Source organism: Bombus flavifrons, chromosome 9, assembly GCF_040668555.2.
Source record: "Bombus flavifrons isolate JBK064 chromosome 9, iyBomFlav1_principal, whole genome shotgun sequence".
Taxonomy (NCBI): domain Eukaryota; kingdom Metazoa; phylum Arthropoda; class Insecta; order Hymenoptera; family Apidae; genus Bombus; species Bombus flavifrons.
Window position 1 is genome coordinate 6,093,455 of NC_138450.1, and position 23,729 is coordinate 6,117,183.

Genomic DNA, 23,729 nt, shown 5'->3' on the forward strand with positions numbered 1-23,729 from the left:
AGGGAGACAGAAATTTCACACTACCAGTTAGTTATGCGCATATCATGTATCCGCATTTATTGCTTACATTGTCGAATTATTAGTGCCACTTATATGCCATTCGTTCCTCTTTTTCCTAACGTCGCATTATAAAATTTTCAATCGTTCGCTCTGTACTTTATTCTTACATTTTTCTGCATTTTGCTATCATATGAACGTTTGTGTATATAGCAGAAATAAAGAATATTCCCAATTTCATCTGAGCTCTCTTTTGTTTCTACGAATTTAGAAGATACCCAACTAAACAGTTCCAAAGAATGCGCGCGTCTAATTTTCAAATTACACTCCATTGCCATTAACACGATTAAAATGCTCTTAGTACGCAGCTCGACTAGCTCTCTACCGTAACCGAAACGTGAAATTTCCAGAAAAATAACACATACTGCTTAACGTTATAATGACACTACACGATGTATCCTTTGTGCGACGTTTACGGTAAAGAAGGCCGAACGAGACCGTGCGATTACACGCGCGCATGCACAAACTATATTTGGAAAAGATCGTGCGGTAATCCAGCTGGACGTTTAATCACGTTAATGGACAAAAAGCGTTATCGGAGGCATGCAAAGCAGTCTAGTGTCTGAAGCTACGCTTCCGGTTTATCGTGCGACGTCTGTCTGTCACGCGACAAAATGTACAACGAACGGTTCGCAGTTGCGTGTCGCGTGAATTTAAGGTGTACTTACCTCATTAAGACACCCCGATTCCACCCTCTGCACGCATTACATTAATTAAAGTTGTATCAAGTTAATTGCGTTTTGGCGTCTTGTGTCACCTACCCCCTGTTATACCGAGAACGAACATAATCATTTCGCTATCATACCATCGCGGCCCTGTTAATTACTTTACTTTTATCGCGCTGGTATCGGCGCGGATTCTACGCGCGTTCAATTATTTTCTTTCTATCGAACAAAGCGATGTAATCTGACACGAGCCAGTACAGATACGTTATCTCCTACTGATACAGCACGTTATTCCGTGATAATGGAACACAGATAGTGTAACAAAGCTTAAGCAACCCTGATTAACTCACTTCACCTATTCGATCCGCCAAGTGGATATCCAAGCCAAACGATACTTAACACTGGTATAACGTATCAAACAATACTACGCGAATCAAGTGGATATTCCTAATTTCAATTTAACACCCAAGTTTCTAGAAAACGAGATTATTCGGATTTATTGGTGATGAAAAATTGTGTACCGTTTGTGTAAAATTTAGTATATTGAGGATCTTTATATCGCAACGTTCTGATTCGATCTTCTTCCTTAGTCACATTTTTTATTTTATAATATTGTTACGTAACTATTGCACATGCATATATAATATGGAATATTATTATATAACCATGCACGAAGTTACGGAAATTATTAACTAGTTTCTCTACTTAATCAATATTCATAATCAATGTACCTCCGGTAAAGTTAAATTTAAAGCTTAATTTTTGGTCCGCTACACGTTGCTTTTGATGTTCCACACTGTAACTGTCAAATACACGCAACAATATGCATGTTTACACGTTCATCGGTTTCTAGAACTTTACAGAGGGTGTCCATTTTCACGTCACTCATTCGTTCGTTTTTATATTTTGACATGCATTGTATGCTGCTGACTATCTCTTTGGAGAGTTGCGGTCATCAACAACAAGAGTTCGCCAATGAAACGCAGTGAGACATCTCGTATCAAATGTTAAATATAATTCTCATAAATTTTTCAAAAATCTATGTTATTCTTTTTAGTTCCGCACAAACGATATTCCTATAATATAAACGCAAATACCGATATATGCTCTCATGGAAAGCAAATGCTTTCTCCAAATAAAAGCTACTTGAATATTCCTTACATCCATTTATTCATGACAATTCTTATAGCGCTCGCGAATCTTCTGAGTTTTCTGATTTATTTCTATTTTGATGTCTCTATATAACCAACACTTTTAAAACTTCAACACGTGCTTAACACCAAAACTATCAAACTTTAATTTCTAAGTATATCTAAGATACTAGTTAATTAGTATCAGAATCACTGGGATTTTAGAAAGCAATCCCATGTTTTTATCTGACTGAAACTCAATATATAAAGTCTCTGTATTTGGGAGAAGAAAAAGTTAAAACCCGCCAGTTCGATAATTCCAGTATCAATCATTAATTATAACATATTTACGATCTGTAAATAAAGCGATTTTATTTGCCAATTAATCGGCTCGACGAGCCCTATGGAATTCTTAAAATTCGTGACGAACGAAACACGGAAATAAATCACGGCACACGTTTCGAATCCTTTTCATCAGGCACCGCTAAACTCAAAGAGACTCCGGATCGTTTCATAGTACACCGGGGAATAGTGGAAAGGAGAAGAAAGGGAAATAGAGAAAGAGAGGGGGAGAGAGAGAGAGAGAGAGAGAGAATAGAGCTGCAGGCTAGGTGGGACAAAGAGAGCGCAAGGGAAGGGTGTGAGACAGAGAGAGCGTCTTCATTGCCGCGGCAAAGTCGACTTCTCAAAGTGCTTGGAGAAAATCTTGGAAGCAAATCACCCACATCACGAGAAGTAAGTTTCAGACTGAACCGTAGCTACTCCTCTTCCCAGTCAGTATAACGCTCTAATGTCCATTATTAAGTTAACCGATCCGCGTTATTGTTCACCCCTTGACTCTCCTAATACCCACTTATCCAGCTCGAAGGGGCGAGTCTTCGTGGTGCCTTTGCTTTCAGGCGAACTCTCCATGGTGAACCTTTCTCCAAAGAGAGAGAGAGAGAGAGAGAGAGAGAGAGAGAGAGACAGAAGGAGAGGGAGAGAGAGAGAGAGAGAGGGAAAGAGCTTACAACACCAAGAGAATGGAAACTGGGACACACAGGTGATCCCCCGGTGGTTTCCCTTGATTTTCCACGGGAACACGCGCCCAGTCTCTCCACCACCGGGCGTACGAATTACGAAATTACTGCCGTATCAGCGAAACTGTTCCACAGGAATGCCGTGTAAAGCTCTTTGCGTGTCCTTTTCCACACTTGGTCTATACGTGGATCCTTCAGACCGATCTCCACACGCTGATAACCGTTCGATCCGCAAGTATCGAAGCGTGCCACCGTAGTTTAACATCATCGGGAATGGCGCCGAGACTGTTTCAAACTATTCTAACTATTTCTCGAGCGAATTTTCAAGATTCTCGCAAACAAGCGAGTGGTCTTCGCAATTCCTGATGCTCGACTATCGGGAACATCATCGACGATCGGGTATGGGATAGAGACAGAAAGAATTCGAGGATGGACATTCTTCGGAATCATACCTATGATCTTTTTGTAAGGGATGATGTAGGGGATTGTTATGATTTTATTGACAATTTTCGTACAAAATTTTTTAGTGTTCGTAATATGGACTTGTGGGAATAAAACTGAGGATACAAAAGAAATGGTGCGCATGAAATTACCGGGGAAAACTGTAATTCTGTGTTCGGCAAGCAAAAACGTAAATCCACATGACCCATATTACAAGTATTAAGCACACGCAATTATCTGCTTTTTGTTTTATTGGTTACAATGGACACATACTGGCAGTTTTTAGCAAAATGTATGTAGCTTGAACTATATTTAACCGACTGTGTCTTTAGATTTATTAATGGATTTATGAATTGATATACACAAGTTAGAATAAAAATTAAAAATCTATTTATCTAATTGAGATTCACGATTTATTTCTCTTTACGATGAAAGCGATAAATTTAGCTACAGCCTAAAATTAATTCTAAAATTGAAGTCAGTTAAATGCCCGAACTTGTTAGAACTTCGTGGTTTTGGAACTCATTCTCTCTCTCTCTCTCTCTCTCTCTCTGTATTAAACTAAAATCCTTAGATGTTATTGAACTTGTGGACTTACAAGAGACTTCAGGGTTCTAAACTTATCGAATATATTCTACTTCCTTATTCTCTGCACTGTTGTGTCCTACAAGTTTGTCATTCAATAAATCTTACTACCGTGGCGAATAATGGCACTACTTGTCATAGATATTCAGCATTGTTAAGCTGGAAGAAATTTCAGTTAAAAAGAATATCAGTTATGAAGAAATTATATTCAATTATAATCATAATACTTTTACCATCAAGTAAAGTATCATGTTCGCTATTTAAGTACAAAATATGCATTTATATCGTTTTACATTCTAGTGGAAATGATGCTATGTATCTGTAAGAATATTCGCAAAGAAATGAAAGCACACATTTTATCTCAATAGGATTAAAATATGAAATAGTACATTACAAAAGGTTAGCTCTGTGAAATGTACATAAATGAAGAATATTCTGGCGATGAGAAGTTTAATGAATCAAACAAATAAATTTAATTATTCAAATAGGAATGTTTCATTAGTTTTTTGACAATATTCAGGCGATCTTTGTCACTGGTATCCGATGTAATACTTCATATGCATAGAATTAAGTATACACTATCAAACCCTTTGAAATCGCGTGTTCCATGAAATTTACAACATTAGAAGATGATCATCTTGAAATTCTGTAATCTTAAAAAAACCCGTTAATAAAATCTGTATGAAAGTAAAAGATATTATCAGTGATATTGGTAGGACGAATTTCGAATTAATAGTAAAATCAGCAGGTAATTCAATATATGTATATATAGATACCAAGTTGTTGACCTGTATATATATTTAAAGTTTTATTTCAGAATAAAATATATCACATTGCGATCTAATACACTAATGCATCGTTGTAACTGTCTATTCTTTTTCAGAAGGCGTACAACTTCTTCGTGAGGATCGGTGAATCGCGATACACAACCGAAATAGTCGACGGTGTTTTAAAAGCCATCCGCTACACGTGTAGAGACGTTTGGGTTAGGCTGTCCGCACCATTCTTGCTGTATCTTTTCATCGTACGTGCCAATAGGTAAACTCTGTCTTTCTCTTTTTATTCTTCATCCTGTTCCCACCAAGTACATACATATATACGATTCCAGAGTATACCACCTCCGCTGGATTTTACGGTTCGGGTTTTATGGTTATATTTATTACGTCGGGCTTCTACGGGGCTCGAGGAACGTTTTCCCTGGGAGCGATTGCGACGTAAGTAGTCTATAAACCAATTCTCAATGAGCGAAGAAAACCCTTGTATACCAACACGGTTATGTTTGTACCTTCACCAACCGCTAGATGCGTTCAAATGTGTATATATATAACTGCATGTGTATAGTTTCATTGGTAAGTATCACGACATATTTTTACTTTATAGAAAGTGTGATAGTTCGTTCAGGTTATCAATTTCAACGATTAATCAATCAGAATTTTACTTTCATGTAGGATAACGATCTAAGAATTTTTTCATTTTTAAACACGATAATTTAAGAATTACTTGTTTGTCTCTGACAATCTCTTACTCTAAATCTCATTGGGAACGTGTTGAACGAATTAGAAACAGAATTTATGTACCATACATAAAATCAGAGACAAATGTGGACATTTATGAATGGAGCTGTACCTATAGATAACTGTACAAGTACATTGTCGTTCATAAATTTTGGGGCATCTATCTATGTCCTATAGAACTTGATGAACGATCCAGACTACCCATGATAGAATTAAAAAGCTCAGATTCTTATATTCATACAGGAATGTTATATTATTAGTTTGTAGGTAACAATATGATTAATACAATATCGTTTGCACTCACACGAAATCGAATATAAAACCCCGTTTCATGTATTCGTTACTCACTATTTCTACGACACAACAACACAGCGATCTTCACACGACAACGATAAATTCAACTCTGACTCTCTCAACTCTCGTTACAATGTTTTCCGTGCTCACTTTTTTTCAAAACATACCTTGGTAACGCTCACAACACTCTTTGACAACGTCAACATACCTTGACAACGCTAATAAACAATTACCCCTCACGCCACATCCTTCCCTGATGTCACACTATCCCATATTCATGATAATGATATAAAATATACTCAACTCGGATGTCTTCCATTAGGACTAATTGTTCATTCCTTTCAGTTACTTTTATTTATACTGATTACTATTAACTGTTGTTTTCTATTATCTGTACCACATGGTTGTCTGAGTTAAGATGAGAGTGGTGAAAATTAGATCGAAGAATTTCACCTAAAATACATTTATTTGATATATTGGCAATAATTTGGACGCCTCCAAATACTTATAAACGAGGGTGTACAATGCGTGTGATTGCGCACGTGCGAAAGCAACTACAGATGATGTCACCTCGGGACGTAAAATAATTGTATCGCAACATCGCAACGACGACTCTTTTAATATCGATTTGGCGATATAGTAACCACGGGTTGCCGAGTCGAATCGCAAATCCTGCGTATGTCGATCGATTCTCGTCAACCTGTACCCTACCGGTCATTTGTGCTTTCACGAGCGCCGCGGCCGAGTTTACACGACCCCTGGGAGTCTTTCAAACAGGCACTGTGCATTCGGAACCGCGGCAGGGATCTTTCAGTGCCATGTATATCCGGGTCATTTGTATGCATGCGTCACCATTTGCTTCGTTATACAAAGCCTACAGTGCCTCTCAAATAAGTCTTCGTCTAATGTTTACCATTTCTGCGGATACTTATAGCGAAGTGGTTATACTTTGAGCTCAAATTCTCCGAGATGTACCGCTGCGAATGCTAAATTTGACTTTGATCATGACTTTTGATGAAAATAGGCAGTTGCTGGAAGTATCTTTTTCATTTACTCAGAGCCAATGTTGCGTTAATTGAACGTTTTATTTGAAAAAAGATTTTTTTAATCAATACATTGTAATTCATTTATGTTTTTTAACGTTGCTACGATAAGAGTGTGAATCTCAAGGATTTGTGTAATATTTTTCTTGGCCATTACTTTCACTTACTCGAGGATATAAATCGATCATTTTTCGTTCCATCTTCATAAATAAATCTTAAGGACATAATCAATTTAACCCAGATGAACGACTAGATGTAAATGATTACACAAAATAATTATGATATTTTCGTAAGAAAATTTAATAATTGAGAATATACGAGTCGTGTAATAGCAAGTGCTGCTTCTGACTATTAATGTACCATTGATCTGTACACTTCATATATTTTACTGTTATAATATATATACATATTTATACAATTCACATATCGTTATTACGAATCGATACACTTTATATAGATACCCTCTTTTAAATACATCAGTCCTAGAAGATATTAGAGATATTTTAACAACTGTAATCTATCGTTAGGTTTACTGTTGAAACTGATTTTCCCACTATATTTTGTAATATAATATACAAAATAATGGTCGTAACGAAGCAATTGGCACGAGTTTGCGGACAAGCTGGATCATTTGAAAAACACAAACGGGCAATCAAGGAATGCGATAAAGCGGCTTACTGACGAACGAGTCGTTCCACGATCACGAGCACATTTCTTTCTGCTTGAATCGTCGTCCTTTCTAAGGTGCATATAACGAAACGGTCGAGCAATGGGCCGTTGGAACAATGGTAAGACCAAAAGAGCAGGGAATTTCAAACGATAAGCGTTTCCACGCACAGCGAACCGTTTTACGTTCGTTTCTATGGACTCCCGGTTTTACGGTGCACTCGGTCTTTGGGAATGATCGCACGGCGAAATTTCTTTTGATATTTAGTGTGCACGGAACCGTACCAAGACCAGCTACGTGTGTTTAATAAAACGAATATTCCTCGAGGCTTTATTGACAAACGAATTTCGTCAGTCCACCATGAAGAATTCTATTCGAGATTCTGTTCACGGTGAATCCTGTAAATCCGACGAAGCCGGAAGAAACGTCTATCTGTACCGCGGATTCTGCTTACATTTATTCTTCAAAAGTATCCCGATACGCTGTTAAAACAATAACGCTGATAAAACAATAAGATTCTCTGTGAATCTTAAAAATGATCTGAAAGAAGTAAGGTGATTCTTTCGAAAGGAATCAAATTGTGCTTTAAATATTTTTCATGTAATTAGAAAGAAACACGCAAGTCATAAAGAATGTCTTACAGAAACGCAATTAAGTTTGACCTACCGAAACAAAGCGAAGCATTTTCTATTTTCTTCTTCCACTCAATGATACCTCTTGCTTCTCATTCCTGATATAATAATGTTTGTAATTATTCAGCCTCTGCAAGTGTATTCATTTTAAACACGAAAATGTCAGTATTGTTTCGATGCTTCAATGTTTTCCCTAACAATCACTCTTGACATATTTCTACGTGGAACTGAAATTACTCGAACTTCGTAATACGGTATCGCGTCGCATCAGTCGACGATACGTAAAATCGTCTCGAAAGCGAAGTTGTTTTCAACGAGCGCTACGTCGCATTTTCAATTGGTCTTTCAACCAGCAGCAGCGGTAATTACCTCGACGGATATCGAATCGCTAAATAGTGGTCGCTATTCGAAAGACATCCTACCACTATTAGCCCATTCAGCCCTCGGGAACATACTCGTCTAGTTTCCACTCGGTCGAGTCTTCGTCCCATGGTTCAAAGGGGATCGCATCATTAACCAACAAGTTTTCATCTTTATCACTCTTTAAGATGATCGCCTTCGTTGCGCAACTTCTCCGTCGAGGACTCTCGTAACGGTGACCAAGAAGACGAAGGCGACCGATCGTTACATGTAACTGCGAAGATACTCTCGAGTGAGTGGAAAGTTCGCAACGTAAGGTCGAGGAGGCCTCTCTTTTAACGAAAGGATCTCCTTTAGTAAACAGGCGACCCGATCGTTCGTATTCGTTACTGCGTCGGTGTGAGGACAGGCCGATCTCAGGAACTGGGACAGGGTGTAACTGCTTTTTAAGATTTTCCGCGGCTTAACCATCTTTACGTTTCTACGAGTTTTATGTGGCTCTCCGTAAGGGACATCGATAAAATTGGAAATCGTGGGCGAGCGCCTTCTGTAGCAGAGTTTTGAAAAGTTTCAGAAGAGGAATCGACTTTTTTAATAGTTGATGGATGATAGCATTAAAGTAGAGTTTTTAGCGATAACTTTGATTTTTGGCATTAGCGTGGACAAAACGCAATTACGACGTTAGGTTGAGGTGAATATGAAATCCTCGATTGTAAAAGTTAGTCGTACGATAAAATTTCTTTTTCATAAAACAGATACCAGAAGACGAAAAAATTAATAGCTACTCATATTCGTATTCGCGTTTAAATGGTTAAATACGTGATAATAATGTCATGATGAATAAATTCGAGCAAAGTTAGGACAATTATAGTCTACTGAATGATGGGGGCCCGGTGTATCGCTTACACCGGTTCCCGGGCCCCTCTCGATCGCAGCCGTGACGGTCATCGTGGAGGTTTTAGTAGGTTGGAGTCCGGCACTACCACGCCGCTTTTCCCCAGAAGCGACCTGGTGTCCGCGCGGATTTCCTCCACGTTAAACAAAAAAAAAAAAAAAAAAAAAAAGTCTACTGAATGATATCTTTTGCTCTATTGACGATAGTGACATTGTCTTTCTTGATCTCATTACGAATATTTTTATCACCAGTCTTTTAAAATTTGTACATACTTGACTTACTGTCTACTATTGAATATTACATTGGAATATTTTCTATTTTCGGATTTATCGTCTTTTTCTTTACAGATATTTGGAGTAATATGCAAATTACTTGGTTGAAGATATCCAGAATTATAGCCAAGGTAGGTTCTACTTACGTTGAATTAGCATAAATATAATCGAAGTCAAATAGGTCAAGATTACATTGAATCGGTTAAGTCAGTCAGATTAGTTTAACAAATTGACCAAAGTAACGTGGCAGTATGGAAAGTAGAGCAAACTACGGCAATTTAACCAAAGAAAGTTGAATATCAAGCTCGTGAACAGAACAACTTTCGACCGATAAACAGAAACCTTCAACTATTTGGAGAATGTTGCTGTATTTTCGTATACAAATGTTCCTTCCTCGAGATAACGATCCCTTATTGTAACTGCACAACCTATTCATATTTTGAACTGCAGTAAATTTCTTTAGAAATACGTTTCGCAATTAATACACAGTCACCAGTTATTCAGATAAACGATAATAAAACTAAATTTATATGCGATAATTATTATGAAATCTTTTAAACTTATACTATGATATACGAAAAATATCTGGTGTATAAATATAATTAAAGAGAAAAAGAGCTCATAGATCTGACAAATGTTAACATTTTCTAGTCAAATAATGGAATTATTATAAGACTCCTGTTTATTTCTCAAACCATAAATTTCAACGTAATTACTATTAAACAAGTAGATTTAGTACTTCTAACGTAATTTACTCAATTCACTGCTTCGTCTTACGAAGTTTTCTTGCAGAAATCTCTCCAATCGTAATGTTACAAGTTCAGTATTTACCGATACCAAATAAGATGTTTCGAGTTGTGATTCGTTATAAGCATCCACGATCTCAGTACCGTGGTAATCAACGTTTTTCCTAGAAACTTCGCGCGATACTAAAACTCTAACTAATTCCTAGAAGCCACAGCTTGGTCGTAGACTTTACAAGTATATCCGAAAATTTGTTACTGGCACCTTACCACCGATTTCAGTTAAAGCGCGAAGATCGCGATAGTATGGCAGGCAAAACTGATAGACGCTGGGTATGTGTGTATGTGTGTGTGTGTATCTCGTTACTTGGGTCCGCAACCTCTGCGCACGGTTATCCGTCATTCCCTTATCTGCGTGAGCGTTTTATGCCGCATAAAATAGTCGTGAAAATTGTCCGTGGATTCCTTTTCTGATTTACTAGCCGGCATCGATTCTCGATTCAATTCGAAAATCGTGTTACCACGAAAGCGATAACAGGTAACCGCGTTTCTAGGCATGCTGCCTTCTCTTCTGGCCGACGCGATAAACGCGCCGTGCAACCGGCCTGGATAGCTGCTGCTACACCTAATCGAGTCTTTGCCTAAATGTATGCAGTAACCGAGTAACGCCAAACTTTAAATCGATATCTGGAATTCGTCTAGCCAAGAGAGGAAACCGGTACAACGGCTTCTCCTTCTCTTTCGTCTCTGTCTGCTTGTCTGTCCGTCTGTCTGTCTGTCTGTCCGTCTGCCTGTCTCTCTCTCTCTCTCTCTCTCTCTCTCTCTTTCATCATCTCGTCCTCCCTTTCACGCCTACCGTGTTACCCACCACTAAGCGTACTGGAGGGTGCAAATGGTACATCCATTACTTCCCGCAGTCTAATGGCTGGAATTTATTAGGCGATAAGTTACTCCGCGCTACCTGCCTTACTTGCCGAGTTCCAGGACTCTATCCGGCCGGAAGTCGAGAGGGACACATTTTCAGGCTGCTTCTCCATCCCCTAAGATCCGTCACCTTTCTCCGCTCTCCTCTTCCACCCTGTCCCTCCCCATTTTGAAGAGACGCGGCTCACCGCAATGACGCGAAGCGTGATTCCTTGGGATCACACTCTTTAATCCGTGACGAGGGATGAGAGAGACATCGAGAGAGATAGATAGATAGATAGATAGATAGATAGAGAGAGAGAGAGATTCACGGCCAGTAGGGCGAATTAGGAGGGTCGTAATTCATGCTGACGTATTTTCAACGCGGATAACTCGAGTGGTTTGGCCGAAAAGGGTTGACTCGCCCCCACTCGTCTTATTTTTATCGTGGCCGTTAAGGACGCGTCACTGCTGGGATATTCTGGCTAGAATTTCACGCTGAAAATACGAAAGTGGAAACTAAAAATAATGGACTTTTCTCTATAAGCAATATGCGTTAGACATCTTCTATCTTTATAAAACGTTAAAATGTCGCAGCAAACGCGGCCTGGTCGTATTTCAGCCAACGCTAAATGCATCCTAAACGTTTATTGCATGCACGCGTATGGTCGAGTGTACTTTATGGGACAGGCTTATACGTCATGGTATATTGTGTTTCACTTGGGCGTTACTCGTTGAGTGATAATTCAGTGAATTCTTAATTGTTGCATCGTTAGTTACGCTTTCGAAACGGATTTTTCTTTTTTTTAACGCTGAGTGCTGTAATGCGATTGTATGGACTGATACGTTAAATATGCGTACATATTGGCATATTTATGAATCACATATTCAAATTTGAAGAAAAAAAGTTGACAACTTTTAAGATGAGATATGCATGCATCGCATCGATATCAGTTTTGTGTTACACAGAAACCGGATTTTCTAATATTATTTCTTGTAGGTTTCTCAATTTCATAGTCTAGATGCGTAATCAATGTTGAATTTCTCGGAAAACAAATGATTTATTTCCATGAGTTCGTATGTTGCACGGACAATCGAACATCGATAATTGCAAATTCCATAAGTTTGAAAAAATAACTGTAACATCGTCATCTTTTCCTACTTTTTGATTGATGAACTTGACCAACTATATTAAACATCTTGAACATATATAAAACAAATTAAATCTTCCCGTACCAAGAGGATTTGCATTTTTATGTAAAAAGGATAATAATTATGGAGCAAGACTAAGCAGCAGTCAGTATTATGCAACAGTATTAAACATCGATAAACACGTATCGATATAAACGTATATACGTTTGTACAGCTGCAAAGAGTGCCGCAAATCATGATCTCTCGAAATCATCGCGATATACCAACACGATCGACGCAAATAAATGCCGATGAATCAGCTAAAGATTTATCGAGCGTCTAGTCACGTCTATTCGCAAGAGTACCAGAAGCTACGGACAGATTGATAGAGCGTGATCTTCACCAACAGGGTTCACTCTTAAGCGTGGACTCACGGCTCACTTTGTACGATTCTGCTTCGAACGTCCGACAGAGAAGTATTACGACGCGGAACCAGTCGGTGTTGGCAGATCGCACCGTAATTTCACCCTCACGTGCTGGAATCTGGAGCTTCGATTTGTCATTCGGCGCGACTCGCGGCCCATTTGTCAGCCGATGATTCAAGCGACGAGTAGTTACGCGGCCGTTTTCCGTCGCGCGATAACAACGCGACCTGGACCGGCCGCATCACAGGCCGACTATTCAATGTTACAATGATTTCATTGTTATAATTGGTCGCCTTGTATGCAAAATCGATAAACTTTCAATTTTGAGACTACGCCGACAGATTTACTGTTCGGCGCTCTAGAATCGTCTATTTTGTTACTGATAACCAATGACGTAGACGCTGGATTGGATTCGAATTCGAACAAGTTTGACACGCACTATGGGCAAACACCGGCGTTTTTAAATGGACGATGTTCTCTTCGTGGTCTCGCTAACACGCCGGTACACGTGAATTTCGCATACGGCATTATTTGGGTCTTAACGGGGACAGTTGGATGAATTAGATCCGGGTTGACTAGAATAGGGAGGTTGCCTAGTTTAAAGTGGATTAATTATGAATAATTGTGCTCTGGATTAGGCAGCTTTAGGGTGTAGACGACTTGGACTTGTATGGTACCGTATACATAACACGCGTAATTGTTTGGAGAATCTTATGTTTCCCTGTGAAAAAATTGTATTTTTTCATATGTAAAATATGATTTTTCATCCATTGGAAATAGTATATATATGTAAGTTGTATAGAGGAAATTGATTTTTACATTTTTAATTCTACTGGTAGAATATGTTTACTCAGATATATTATTTTGGATAGGAAACACGAGCTCGTTTCAGTGTAAGTTACTTCATATATATTTCTGGCTGTCGTAATAAATTATCGGAAAAGATAACTATCCTATGTCTAGAAGAGGCCCATGTGTTAGAATACGTCAAACAGATGAGTTTCAAGCCGTAGTCGTTCGTATTTTTATTTATATCTTTAGTCATCCTCGTCACATACCTTTCAACGTATAATTCTTCACAATTAATAACCATTTACCGGTTTTAAGCTTTTACTTTGTGAAACCACTTTTATTTTCTTTAAACCACTTTCCACATATACATAATTTTCATGTTTTAACAATCTTTAGATACAATTTCTTCGAACAAGTAACCCATGTACAACAATCTAATCACGAAACTCGAGTACAATCAAGAAATAAAAGAATCCAAATTAAAATACTTCCAAACCAAAAATCACGAAACGACATAAATTGTTATAGCGAAGCATGGGAATGGAAAAAGGTACGAGCAACAACGATCTATTAAGCGGTCGCGTTAGCGTTCCGTCGGCGTTTAAAACATATAGAGCATGTAGAGAAGGGTTGGTTTAATGACGTCGCCGAATGTTAATTATACGTTCTACCACGAATCGTTATTCCCGTTGAAAACACAGTCCTCGACCATTGAACAGTGTCGATGTACACGCGATCGGGGATTGTGTGCGAAGGTTTCCCTGGTTTTTAGCCCAGTCTCGATACGGGTGCGTGACTCCGCGGCCCCTTGCTCTCACCCTATTCGCTGATAGTTGCATTGTAAACATTGTGGCTAACCAGAGTACCTCAAAAGGGTTTTAAAAGTCCCGGAAATTCGGGCTACAGCTGATTCGGAAGCTGGTATTTACTGTTACTCATGAACCTATCTGGCCACCACCGGGCTACGATTGTTTGCACGTTCCTCCGCTATTCACTCTTCGCGGCCACACGCTTCCACGCGTTCGCGTGCGTCGATTCGTTGGTTAATTATGTTTATGGGCGATCGTAAGGTGTGCCTGACGCGGCTTCGCGTCTGGTTTACGTGCTGTAACCACGTTAAGGCTCGTGGGTGGGTCGTCAGTCTTTTGTTGCGGTTGCGAATTATTGGCTATTTTATTTACAACCGGTTTCAGGTTATAATGCCTTGCCGTGGGCTCTTCGTGGCGATGTTACCAGCGATTATTCGAAAATTCTGTTTACGCTTCGTTTACTTTACGGAATGGTGTGGGAGTATGGGAGTGGAATGGATTTGTGTTTCGAATATTTGCATTACGAAGCGGTCGAAAGCCTTAGGCCACGTCTTATCTTTAATAAAATTATTTAACTTAAGTTGTCAGTATGTTCTATGAGTACAGATGAGAAAAATATGATACACAAAACTAAATTATTTGAAGCATGTATCTATGATTTTTACACTTACGCTGAACACATAATCTTTATTTATGAACGTATAGTGCGTGAAACTTGGTGATCGATTAGTAATATCACGTTAAATATTGAATATTAATATTTTTGAAATTTTATTTCTTCTGGTACTTAAGAAGAAATTAATTATAAAGAAAGTTTTTATTTCATTTGTTCAAAATGAGTCTCGAACGAGAGTTATTCACTATGCTCCTTTCGCAATAGCGAATTGATGGGATATGAAAGTAGGAATTTTCAGAGCTTAAACTACGAACTAGTTATAACAGTTTCATGCTCTAATGATGTTATCAAGTGGCTCTCACCATTAACTAGCAGCTAATGTTTGGATGTTTGTGAAAAGCGGACACGACACGTTCAAATGGTTAAATTTTTTAAAAATTACGTCCATATGTATTAAGCTTCGTATCTTCTTCATTTCATCATATCTTCTTAATTTGTATAAATATTCGCAGTCTAATTACGTATTACTATTCGTATTTTCCAATTATCTTTCTTTCATAGTAACTGTACGAACGAAAATACAATTGATTGGAAAGAGGACGAAGTTTATTAAAAGAAACCACTTCCGATCGATCTATTATTAATCGTATCTCGTACTCTTCTCGTGTTGAAATTGCTTGATACGCGATTAAATGACAGAGGAATCGGAAGGGCGACAGTTCGATTGACCGTTTCAATTTGCGTGAAATGATCGGGCAGAACGGAATGCCTGGTATACATAGAGTGGCAATAAATTTCTGTGGCTCCATCGAAAATTACGAAAGTCCGCTCGAAGTTTGCCGTGGGAGTTCCATGTAATTTTATACGATCGAATTTAAAATATAATTCATTTAAAATTGGAATCGAAGCTTCCGACCGAAAATTGCGATTGTCCATTCACGACTATTCGTGCTCGAGCGCAGAAATATCCACTTTATTTGCAAAGTATCGCGAGACCTGATGCACCGGCGTTTGTTTAAAAATATGTCATAAAAGTTCCGATGAGTGATTACAGTTGCAATGCATATTTCAAAGTGATACACGGAACTATCGGTTATCGTACAGATACACGTGGCTGGTTGAAATTTTTCGTCGGAAATTCGTCACGAAGCGTCCTTTTGTAATCTCCCGTGAATTCGTAATGAACATAGTTGAAAGAGATCGTAAGTTATTTGTCGAACGGTAGTGGAAAATTGTTTGTTCGATTTACGAGTCGTGGAATCCAGTATTGCACAACACGTGGTGTAAGCTTACTTACATGTATTATGAATTATGCACGCCAGGTATAATAATTGGGTCTAAGTGTGTGCATGTTGGGAAACTGTAGTTAATTAGTTATTAGTAGCAAGTATGTACCTGGTAATTAATTTTAAAGCTAACAACTAGTTTTTAGTACTTGATATTACGCAATTAGATTTCTTTCTGTCTCGCAATGCATATTAAATTATCATGTTTTCTAGTGTTTCGAATTAAGAGATGGTGGACAGGTGGGGGAATCAGTTGTTTTCTGTGGCTTCAAAAGAAATTAAGATATAAAAAATTACGTCACCAGAAATAAAAACCTTCAGAAATCGTTCATTAAAATCCGTTAAAATTATTTCAAGTACAACAAATAATATTTTAGTCGTAAATTTAAATCTCCAAGGTGATGATAATGTATTCTTTAATCGTACATTTCAATTAAATACTATGTCGAACGATGTAAAATTAATAATGGTTATTATAAAATAAATATCCCAAGTAATCATTTATACTGTATGTCATTAATTAAAATTTTTGCTTGTTATCAATTTATGAATAATTTACAAAATCTGGTGCAACAGAACTTCCATTAATATTTTTCAATATACTGTTAATTACTAATTATAGGAGTCAAAACGAATTTCATATCTTGCTTTCTTACGACATTTATATACTTTAATATAGCTAATAATAATATAAATGAATTAAAGGAATATGTTTTCATTGATTTTGTTATTATTGTTATTGAATAACATAAAACATGAATTTTGAGCGTCGTATCACGAATAACACACTATGGTGTCGCAACTTTTTTTTCAGCAAGCGCGAAAAGAAAGCACTGATATATCGTTATCGATTTGGAAACATTTCATTGAAAAGTTATAATGAAACACTGAAATTGATATGGACCACCAATTTCATGTAACTTTATAGATTGCTATTTGATGTATTAATAGAAATCTGATATTAATTCAATATTGAATTTATAGTTCTACATATCTTGTACCTATTTACATATCACAGCAAAGCTTTATGATATTCGATCGATTTGAAGTAGCTAAATCTAAAATTTCCAATAGAAAAGGTAATTTCTTTTTCAGCCTGTTCAACTGAATAATTCAATTGCTATTGAATTACTTAATTTATACCTATTTAATCGTACTAATATATAATTATAATTATACATATTTCTAATTATTAAACTGAAATTCTTGATCACCAGTTTTGTCGATATTAGCAGTACATCTATATTTCTGGTAAAATCCATAATTTGAGAGAATATTTAATTTGGTTTCTTGTAAATATTGTTATGATACATCTAGATATTAAATAAATTAAATAAATACAAATTTAAAAAATTTACCACATCGAAAAATGTTAACTTTTATAGCAATCCTCTAGAGAAGAATACTATACGTTGTAAAAGTGCCGTTCACAGCAATGTGCACATTTTAATCAAACAAATGTTATTTTGTTTTACGTTATCAAACGATAATTTCACATACTGCATCGGACTACTAAAAGCAAAGTATAAAAAGATAATGGGATAAAAGGATGAAACAGACATAAAACAGAACCAATTAATTACAATATTTATACCTCTTGGTATTATTTCCAAGTATTAATCATGAACGTCTACTGAAAGAAGAAAATCCTCCATCATTTCCCATTTTTCTCAAAGCGCAATTCCTCGGCGTTCCACGATCTCGTTTCAACTTTGCAGCGAAGCTTTTAAGTAAAACCTTTCCCTCTTTCTCCGTTCATACGTTATACCGGCTAAGTTTATCGACAAACACTCGGACGCCCTCTTTCCGTGACCGGTTCAGAAGCTTTCACGGTGATTCGAATATAATACGTTATAATCCATTCGTCCATTCTGCCCGAAGGGGTAGAAACAATCTGATGAATTTGTTAAATAAATCCACAAAGACGCCTGAACTCGATGAATAGCGGAATCGGCGCACGCATCTCGAGTCGATCGAACCAACTTTCAATGTTTGAACTAACTTCCGTACTGAAGCTCGACTTTCGGAGTATCGCTGTACGCCGATTACTTCCGCGAATTTATCAACATTCACCGGCAACAGTTTCACGGTGACATTCATCGTGGCGTTAGGGCTCGTACGATGATCGATCTCGTTCGCATTCTATCGGTCGATTTCGTACGGATCGCTGTCTTCTGTTTTCAACGGCATCGTCGTCGCCGCCACGACGAGAATGGAGGAATTCGTAGGAACTCCGTGGATACTCGACAACTAGGTAGTTCGTTCAATTATTAAAATAAAGCCCCTTCCATGATTCCGCGGCGACAGAGAAAATGAAGTCTGAAATTCCCGACGATTTCATTCGCGCGGAATTTAGAGGTGAATAGCTCGAACGCGTTAAAAACTTTCGATTCCCCGCATTTTCGCTCGTGAACGTAGCTCCAACACGCGGTGGGAAATCAGTAAATGCTCTGTGATCGCCCTTCGTGAATTTTTTGGTAATTAATGGACGCGAAACGTTTCGATGAAGCGTGTTGGAGAGAGATGTTTTCATTTTATTAATGGAATTTAATTAATTATTGCGGTTGTTATCGCGAGAAATTTCTAAATTCGAATAGATTTTAAAGCAAATGTAGAATAGTTATATTTGGTGTTTCACTAGATTAGTAGGAGGTAAATCTGTAAATTAGTATTGTACATCTCCAGAAACAGAGTATTATTTCGATAAATTTATTTATTATGAGCAAATAGCATATCTGAGTAAGTACAAATTTTGGGACGAAATTAAATAATTATGTTGATAATTATCAATTTTCGCTGTATTTCAGTCGATGAAATTCATTAATTCGGCTTCTGAACGACTCATTTAAATTGCTCTATTCTATAATAATAAAAATGTTGATCGGTTTATTAAAATAGTCCTTTCTTGTAATCGCATACTGAACTTTTGAAAAATACGATAAAATTCATGAAACAGTTTTTATATGAAATTCCTCGTTATTGCTTACAAATACCCACTTTGTAATAGTTGAATTATTATTTTTTAATAGTCGATAATTTGAAGCTACGAATTAAAATCTTTAATTTTCCACAATTTCAAAATTTGACATAAATACAACATCACTTTTGAAATAACCGGATACGTGTAGAAATATAACTGTCCAAAGCTCGCGTGAAACCGTGAAAAATGCAAGTATCGAGAGCAAGGTTTGAAAGAACATTTGTCCACCGATATAAACGACAAAGACACGACAACGGTGTTGTATCTGTCCTACTCAAATCGTCATCAATAATCCTTCGATGTTTCGAGGTATTGCAAATAAAATTACGATCCCCTTTTCTAACTTATCAACAAACCAATATCGCTATTTCAATGGTTGTAAATCACCGTAAGGAACCTTTTCCAAAAAACACATTGATGATTCTTGTCTCGTGGTCCCTACGTTACACGCTAAACTCGAGCGTGTTAAAATTCCACTTGCGGCCAGCTTTTTATCGGTGTTATTTTGACAAATCCTACTCCGGTTATCCGGACCCGCGTATGAAAAGATTGCAATTCGTCATCTTGCCCCACTTTCATTTATGTGCCCGCTATGCGCAGCGTGAAAACGGGCACGGATTTACTTTACCTGTATGCATTGTTGGACCACCGCGAAGAATTCAAACGGAAAAGCGTAAAAAAGAAACACGCGCGCAGAGGAAAAGAAAAGAAAGAAAGGCTTCCCTTTTCCAATAAAAGAACGAACGCGTCTACTTTTTGTTACCGTATCGACGCTAAAAGAATTAAGAGATTTAACGTGTCGGGAGTGTAAACGTAAAATCTCAGTTGCAGGTGTGTTACATGGAGCAAGGTGTGACGTATCGTTGTGGTTTTACGAAAGTTTTGCGCGTTATAGACCGCGAGAAATGAAGAGATCATTATACAAGTAAAATGTTCCCCGCTTCACTTTCCTACGTTCGTGTAGTTAACGTTTTATATTTCGCGCCACTTGAAATTTTTTCTGGCGTGGTTAGCGCAGTTCAGCCCCTCGTATCACTCATTTTTTCTAAAAGTGCTTAACCAGACACTGAAATATCATTTCCGGGAGAACGTAACAATTTTCTGTAAATTCACACGTAATTGCGAAACTTTTCCTGCTTATTCCACTGTTTCCCAAATTATCGTTACGGAATCTTCGGACGGTATGATGGAAGATCTGCGGTTAGAGTTCCTCTGTGATTTTTCTTACTGGCTTACCGTAAGTACCGTATTCTTCTCGATGGATGCTACATGAACGTCTACCAAGTTTTCTCTGTAACGAATTTTCGAATGTAACTAACTGAAATTTTAATTAATTCTTTCATTAGCAAAGACGATTGCAATCATTCAATTTGAGAATGATATATACTAGAGAATATTTATACATATCGTAAATATATTTCAAAAGCGACGGAGTTAGTCATCAAATATATCGCTGTTGGTAAAAAGAACGAACTCTAGGAAACAATGGTCGAATTACATATGTGAAATGTATGTGCGATAATAATAATTTAATAATTCATTATATATATTATAGTACTTACAAGAACATGGTTAGAACTGTGAATTCTTGAATGATTTGACTGTATGTCTATCGGATGCTTCACGTCGATGGTTGAACAATCTCAAAAAGATTTTAGTGAAATTATATCGCTGGTGCAACAATTTCTTATGTTTCAAATGTTTTTATTACATATTCCAACCGCAAAATAGTACAAATATGCAAAATTATTATAATAAATAAATGTAATAAAGAGTGTACCAAAATAAATTGTAAAAATTTAATATTAGAAAGAAACATAATATTAATAGTAAAAGGATTTATCAAGATATAAAATCATTTATTAATTTCTCAAAGAAAACAAAAAGTCATGTACCCAAACCCTTTTGTGGCTGTTTTACCATTAACCTAAAGCATGGAACCGACATAGAGCGTACTCATTGAAGATTTCGCAGTTCTTGACATCTCCTTGTCGGGACAACCACGAAGAGGAAATCACGATAATTTCATCAGAAATTAAAAAACTTCTTATTAACCAAGAAGAATCATGCTCATTGAAATTTACTTATTCATTGCAACCTAATGTACCATTTTATTCTGTAAATATACCAACAAGTATCCTACGAATATCTTTATAATTAAAATCACGATGAATTCGAGGATCTACTTCTATTTCAATTCAAGAGAACGATAACTTTTCTTTTTATTTTCTAGAACCGCGCATAAATTCGTCGTGACAGGATTCATAAATATATTTCACTGCAACAGGGAGGAAGGAGAGAACGCATGCTTTCCTTCGATTAACTCTCTTGCACGAAATTGCCAGGTTCGTTGTGAGACGAGTTTTGAGTTTACTATCATCTTATGCGTAATAAGTAGAGGAAGACGATTACACAGGTGTTCGTTCTCGAGTCATGATTATACGTGCAAGGGCAGATGAGACGTTTTATATTCTCGATTCGACTTGATATGAAATGAACGTAGATACATTAATTAATTAACCCGCAAATATACGTAGCTCGACTGGAATTTTCTTTGATTCAATATTTTCCATGTGATAATGCACCATTGTTGACTTATGTGTCGTATATATTACATTTACTTTATCGACTGTTACACAAATGTAAGATTAGATATTATATATCACTCCTTATATTATTTCTTAATCGTAACCAAATTATTGAATGGCAAATTGGACATTTCAGTGGAATTTAATGTTGTAAATGTATCTTAAATAGGCTTTTTAATTTTGTTGCTATCTGATATGTAAAAATTGAAATCAAACACCAATGGATAACTCGTTGAAACAATTATTAAAAATATATACACATATCGTAAAGTATTGTAGAAATAAGATGGTAATCGATGTTAAAACGTTTGTCATTTCTTTTGAATACTTTTCATTCAGATCATACATTATTAATACATTATTTCTTAATTCTTAATTTTATACTCTAGTTTTTAAATAATTAAATTGATAATTCTCACGTAATTATATAATCTAGGTAATTAAGGGTATGTTTTTTTATACGGCGACCTACATTTTTAAATCATATCATCTCATTTTCTACCATTATTTAATTTAGAGTTTACCCATAAAAATTAATCGTATTTAAAATTCCATATTACCCGTATTTTATAAAATAATTACATACGTTCAATCTTTAGTTACTTTAAAATGGTTTTTTCTCTTCTGTTGATAATCATATAGGGTTTAGAGTTTGCTTAATGAATTTTAATCACGATAGATCTTTGTATAGATATATATCCATTTATATCCGCATAATCTTATCTGCAAGTTTATTTTTATAGCCGATGGAAATCTTTTGTTTAAGTAACGAAATGGTGGATCGTCTATCGTATGCATAATCAAAGAGTTTTTCAATCTGTGATCTTTCGAAAGATTACTTTATGATGGAGAGAAAAGTTTGAAATGGAAAATTAATATGTGGAAATTATTATACATTCAAATACGAAACGATCAAGTACTATTTATCAAATAGTAATTTCAATATTAGGATACTACATATTTACATAATTACAATATATATAAAAATCATTTATTAACGTCTCCTTATAATAGAAGGTGTATTATTTTGTAATTCATACAATACTAAATTAGCAATAGAACACATCATCCTGCACACAATAAGAGGAATTATATTCTTCATACAGAATCCAACAATTCCATACAAAATTTATCATAAAGAACAATTTAAAACATAACAAATCAATACAAGCGTTATTAATCGCTTAAAATTGCTTTGAAGGTACATAATAATTTATAACTCCATGTAACTTGCTCTTCTTTCATGTCGCTAATAATCCACACAAATAGTTAGTGCAATTATAAATAACGGAAGGTTAGAAGAAAAACTTCGGTGCAGAAGTTGCCCTGAATTTTGAAAAAAGTTATCTTGTTTCAATGGCCTTTAAAAAACTCTTCGAACAGATCAATTTTATTCAGCATAAATATTTTCATCTGCAATTTCTTTATATTGTCTATTATCATCTGTCTATTACAGTATATTTACATTTGCGATACTTACGTTAAATGTTTTACTACCGTACAATAAAATGAATAATAAGCTTGTTATCTATTCATTACTTGGTAATTAATCTATAACGCTGCTAATTACTTTCATAAGTGTCAACGTATTAACATTATCTAATAATTTCGCAGTTAAATATTCATAATTCATAATGCACACTGTAATATATATGTGTGTGTATATTATGGATAAGACATAATAATAACACAGTTACTACGTTGATACGTGTATTTACATACTTGTAAATATAAGTCAATCATTGTTTAAACGCGTATCAGACACAAAATCCTCTATAAATTCTTTATTGAAGTAGAAATCATTATAAGGAAAAATTCTTGAAATTATTTCTTTGCCTTTGTGTCGCACGAAAGTTTTAATTTTCGTATTTCTCCTATCGAT

At 36.3% G+C, this 23,729-nt stretch overlaps 1 long non-coding RNA gene across 5 annotated transcripts in view; it reads left to right on the plus strand.

Annotated features, from left to right (window-relative positions):
- Positions 1 to 23,729, plus strand: part of LOC138183596 (uncharacterized) — a 215,168-nt gene that overhangs the window by 40,873 nt on the left and 150,566 nt on the right. For 4 of the 5 annotated variants that reach the window (XR_011174090.1, XR_011174088.1, XR_011174089.1 and 1 more), the window contains exons 2-4: positions 4,781 to 4,935; positions 5,006 to 5,111; positions 9,650 to 9,705. This is a non-coding gene — a long non-coding RNA (uncharacterized LOC138183596). The remainder of the gene's footprint in view (positions 1 to 4,780; positions 4,936 to 5,005; positions 5,112 to 9,649; positions 9,706 to 23,729) is intronic. The other variant, XR_011174091.1, reaches the window with a different exon arrangement.